This window comes from Arvicanthis niloticus, chromosome 9, assembly GCF_011762505.2.
Source record: "Arvicanthis niloticus isolate mArvNil1 chromosome 9, mArvNil1.pat.X, whole genome shotgun sequence".
NCBI classification, from domain to species: Eukaryota; Metazoa; Chordata; class Mammalia; order Rodentia; family Muridae; genus Arvicanthis; species Arvicanthis niloticus.
Genome location: NC_047666.1, coordinates 82,267,736 through 82,273,565, shown reverse-complemented (window position 1 = coordinate 82,273,565; position 5,830 = coordinate 82,267,736).

The following is a 5,830-nucleotide window of genomic DNA, read 5'->3' as shown; positions in this document are numbered from 1 at the left end:
AGCACGTCCTTTGGTCTATTGATCTACAGAGCAAAATTACCTAAAGGAAACTGAATGAAAGAGAAGGCATAACTTTGAAGGAATAATTGGGTTTTTAGAAGACAATTGGAATTTTTTGTAAATTTGGTTTGTTTTTTTTTTTGTAAAACCTAAAATAGTTTAATATTACAACCCAGACTTAAGAACACACCTCACTTGGTAACATACAAAATTCAAGTCATGTATCGACACAGAAAGAGCTCCGTATGTTTACCGTGTATGGATGACAGAGAGAGGCCATTTGTAACTCTATGAGACTCAAGAGCCAGCCCTGCACTTGATTACAAATGAGCAGACTAGTGGTGTGGGTCATTTGGTAGAGTATTTGTCAAGCATGCTCAAAACCCGGAGTCTTGGAACACATCTGTAATCCCGATGCTCAGGAGATAGAGTCAAGTTCAGGGTCACCCTCTGCAACATAAACAGTTACATTCATTGCTAACCTAACCATTAGCTCACTAGTCATGCCAGGACCCTGCTAGCACAGGTCTAGCTGCAGTGTAGCTGGGACAATGGCAAAGCCTTTTGCTACACATCCAAGCCCCCTTTGAGCTGTTAGGTGAGCATATTACATATGTGAACTACAGCAGAATGCCGTGTAGTCACCATTTAATAACAGAGAAAAAGGCGACCACCAGGTATATTTTGAATGGGACCTTTAGAACTGGCTTGAGGTGTGGGGACTTAGAGCCATACATATGAAGAAGACAGGGTTTCTGACCTAGGGGAAAGAGCCTTTACTCTCTTCCCAGAACCTCAGAAACAAAGCAGCATCCACTTATATGTGTAGCATATGAAGCCACTGCTATGGAGGTTAGATGTCAAAGGTCATCAGCAGGTGTGGTCCCTCCTGAGACTGCCCACCTACGCTCCCAAATCACTGCTTCTCATTGTGGTCCACATGCTCTTTCCTCTGGGAATCCATGACTATGTTCTGTCCCCCTCTTCTTATAGACACAAGCCATACAGCCTGGAAGCCTATAGGGGGGTATTTAGAAAATGGTGCCCAGTATGGCTTGTTCCCGGGCAGCCACCATGTTCCCACTGCTCCTCGGCTCTGAGTGGGGCTCCGGCTAGCTAGATGCTCAGGCCCTGGCACACACCAGACACCAGCAGAGCCATTCCGCACGCTGCATCCACAAAGCTTGGCTGAACCCCAGACAATATTTGCTGTCCTCGTAGTACCTGGTAGAAATGAGACTCTTAAAGCTTAATGATCATCTAAAGCATTTATATATTTAGAAATGCTCAATTAACAAGATGCCCACACAATTATAGTTGTTACCCAATAGCTAACCTTTTGATTGAAGTTACTCCCAGGACAGCTTTCAACCCATCCGTGGTTCTCAATGGCTGATAGCCTCCTCCTTCTTTTTCTCCCCTCCCCTTCCTCTCTTCTTCTCCCAGCTCCACCTCCTCTTCTACTGTCTAATCACCGAGCTCCACTGCGAATACAATGTAGCAGAATAAGTGTCCTGCTCCCGGAGCCCACACTAGAAATACCATTTAATTCTGTTTTAGTGAAAGCTTTATCCAAATATAGTCATCACCCTACAAGGTATATATGAAGTCATCCTGGGACAACAGAAATGAGGGGTGGGGACACACAGCTCATCACAGAAGGGCTTGGGTTCAGAGGCAGCGGGAACTTTGCATTCCCTTAAGAGTACTGGATGCCGTAGGCTGGATACACACACAGGGTAAGTCCCTTCCTCGGCCCTCAGCCCTCAAGCTTTCTCTAAATAACTTCATATAACCATTTATTATACTTCTAAGTCTTCCTCTGAGTTGAGAGAATAGAGATGACAGGCAATTTGTGATCATTATCCACAGTGTTTCATAGAGGAGGGCAATGCGCTTACTGTAAGACATCTTAGCTGTCACCGCGGAGACACAAGGGTCTTTATGTATCTCTTCATCGCTGGTTTCAGTTAGCCTCAGGCCTAAAAACTCCGAGCAGTCTGGGCAGTGAACGCTGAACATATATCTGTCCTCCTCCAAACAAGCAGCAAACAAAAGTGGCTTGTAGATGTGGCAGCCAAAGTGTGCCTTTTCAACCCCCAGCCACACCCCCTCCAACAAGGCCACACCCCTCTGACAAGGCCACACCTCCTCCGTCAAGGCCACTCCTCCTAATCCTTTTCAAACAGTTCACCAACCAGGGACTAAGTATCCAAATATAAGAGCCTATTGGGGTCTATTCTCATGCAAACCACCACATATAAATACAACCTGCTTGCCTGCTCAGTCTTGATAATGTTTCCTGTGTTTAGACCTCAGGGATAGGGGCTAGAGAGGTGGCTCAATGATTGAGAGCACTGACTATTCTTCCAGAGGTCCTGAGTTCAGTTCCCAGCAACCACATGGTGGTTCATAGCCATCTATAGCAGGATCTGATGCCTTCTTTTTTTAATGTGTCTGAAGACAGCAACAGTGTACTCATCATATACAACATAAAATAAATCTTTAAACCCTTTAAAGGACTGACCACTTGGCGTTGGATAAGCAATTGATGTGCTCAATCTCCTGTTCTCAGCATTTTCTAGTTGCCCATAGTTCTTTCTCTAGGGTGGAGGCCCCTGGAGCTTCCCTTCCGTGTTAGCGTGTCTATTGCTGGTGGTGTCATCTAGTTCTTGTTGAGGCAGCCATGATGAGCATAATCAAAATTGTGTTTCCAGGGACAGGATCTCATGGCACTCTTCCTGTTCTGCTGGCTCTTACAGTCTTCCTACCCCCTGTTCTGCAGGGATCCCTGAGCCTCAGGTGCAGGAGCCGTGTTGTGATGGACTGGGCTTCACTGATTCTCTTTATCAGTTTCTGTTGTTTTGTTTCATTTTGGGTTTTGGCAATGCCCTTCCTCTGTTGCAAAGAGAAATTCCCTTGATTAGCAGTGAGAACTACGCTTGTCTGTGGGTATAAGGACAAATATTCATAACGTAGTTAGGGAATGTGTCCGTTTAGTAAAGCGGCTGCTGTAAGTTCTTCTCCAGGCTCCATGCCTCCACTAGCTCTGGGTAGATGGTTAGGTTTCCAGCACGGGGCATGCTTCCCTCTTGTTAAAGCAGAGCCTTCTGGGCATTTTAAAGCCTTCATATTTACTAAGCATGCAGATAAGTAACAATGAAGCCTGACATGCAGAGTGCATTCACATCAGTCAGTTACAGAGAGATGGCTTAGCAGCTGAGAGCTTGACGCTTTTCCAGAAGATCCCAGCTCAGTTCCCAGCACCTAGGAGAGATGAAATAGGCCCTCCCTCTTCTGACCTCTGTGGACACAGCATACAGGTGATAGATATCCACACATATGCTTATAACTAAAACTAAAACTAAAATCTTTTTTTAAAAAATCCGGCACAATATTAAAACTATCGGAAAGTATCTTCGATGCAAATATTCTATATTTGCATAGTTAACTCAGAAAATAATGCTTGCACAACACATCTGTCTCTTGTTTTAATTTAATCAGTGTTAGTTGTAAGGTTTTAAAAATGGCTTTTATTGACATGTGTAGGTTAAAAATCTGTAAATCAACATTCACAACTGTATGATTTCATTTACTTGACAGTAACCAAAAAATGGCATCTGTGATACCAGCTAACAGCATCCTGAGGCTCAAGTAGCTCGTTCTGATAGCCCTGATACCAGCCTGCCCCGTCTTTGTCTTTGGGGGATCGGTGATAATGAAGCATTTGCCAGAAGAGGGAGCTCTTTTGCTAAACTCCAAAGCGCTTGTCTTTTTTTTTTTTTTTTTTTTTTTTTTTAAATAATTGCGAACTACCAAGCAGCCAGCTTGAAAGAGCTTGAGACATTGTCTTCACTCTTATGTGAAGCCACTGAATGAGCTCTGGGTTATTCACGACTACACAGATGTCACGGGAGAACGTCGATTAACATAATTTAGTAAGATGTTTGGGGCTCGCGCTTTTTGTCTGACGAGTTCACACAACCTGGCAGACCCGCCTGGATGTGCCGCGCCTACTTTAAGGACCCAACTTTTAAATCCGGGCTGGAGGGAGGCATTGTGGTGGATTTTGTTTGTTTTGTTTGTTTTGCTTTGCTTTTTAAATTCTGCTTGGGTGTTTGTTTGCCGATAGGATCTCACTACATGGCTCTCAATCCTCCTGCCTCAGCTTCACTGCACCCGGCTCGGATGCCGTTTAAATTCGGGTCCAAACCAGGAGGTATCCTACGTCCTGCATCTCCAGAGCCCTGCTGGCTCTCTTCTCCAGCTCACTGCGTCTCACAACGACCACAGCACGCAGTCTGTTTTGAGCATCCGAGTGGCCAGTCATCTCACAGAAGCGTGGCGGGTCAGATCTCACGTGGTTTAAATTTAGCCGCTAGGAGCCACCCGCAGCATCTGCAACCGGGTCTCCTTGAAAACTTTTCGTAGAAAGCAAAAAAAGATCTAGTGTCAACCTGCTGGCAGAGCTGATGTTCCCTGATGGCGGAGGACGTCCTACTGGACCACCACCTGCCCCATTTTATTTTATTTAAAAAATGATATATATATATATATTATGTATGTGTGTGTATATGTGTGTGTGTGTGTGTATATATGCATATATTCATAGTTTTGTCTCGACATTTTTACACAGCCCAGGCTGGCCTGGAACTCGAGGCAATTCTCCTGCCTCAGCCTCGGCGATGCAGGGATGATCGACACATGCCACCTCACCCTACCCTACTTCAGACTTGGCGGTCCGCAGGTCCGGTGACTCCGCCCACTATCCTGCCGGGGAGGGGCAGGCGCGCTCCCGCCCAGGTCGCCGCAGGGTTGTGTCGGCCCTCTATGCAAATGAGATACCCACGGCAGCCAATCGCAAGCCGGCGGGGCGGTGACGCGCGCGCCGAGCCCGGTGGTATTTATAGCTCGTATTTAAAGAGCCCTGGGGAGTCTCCCGCTCGCTGGGCGGCGGCGCGGAGCTGCGTGGTGGCGGGTGTCCGGGGGGAGGGGGCTGGGCCGGGACGGAGAGTGCACGGTGATCTCGCCCCGCAGCCTAGCCTGGGCTCCTGGACAGAGAAAGAGCTCTGTTACTTGAACAATTAATGTTTCTTCCTTTCCCTTTTCTTTTTTTCTTTCTTTTTCTTTCTTTTTTTAGCTCTTTGGACAGAATCTTACTGTAACCTAAGCTGAACTGTACATCACTGTATAACACAAGCTGGCCTGTCAACGAACTCTCAGTGAAACTCCTGCCTCAAGTCTGAGTTTGCAGACCGATATTGCAGGTGTGCACCATCACGCCCACCTTAAGTATACATACGAATTTACATATACATGTATATTATATACTTTAAATCATTTTTAAAGCTACGGATTTGGACTCTTAAGCAAGAGCAGAAGATTCACTCCGACCCCACCCCAAGCCTCGGTCGGAGTCACCAATAGTGGGGGTTTCCTGATACACGCTCTTGTTAGCCGCCTTCCTGGGGGGTGGGGGGAGGACAATACAAGCTGGAAAGCCAAGAGTCGTGGGATTAGGGGGCGGGGCAGTTGGCTAGGTGACAGTGTGATTATGGAAAATAAGATGCAAGATAGCGCTGTGATGGGCTCGGTTCAGTCGACTGACCTCCAGACTCTGCAGTGCGAAAGCAGGAAGCGCATGACATCAGAGTATGGAGGAGCCCTGAATAGGACCCGGTGTCCGCAGAGCTGGCTGGCTTCCTCCCTCCTCCTCCTCTACGTACTCTATCTTATAGCAGAATTTGAACTTGATCGTCAGGTGGACTCAGGCACTGGGTGCTGCCCCAGGGAGACACTGACCAAGTGTAGCATGCCTGGGTGCCTGTCT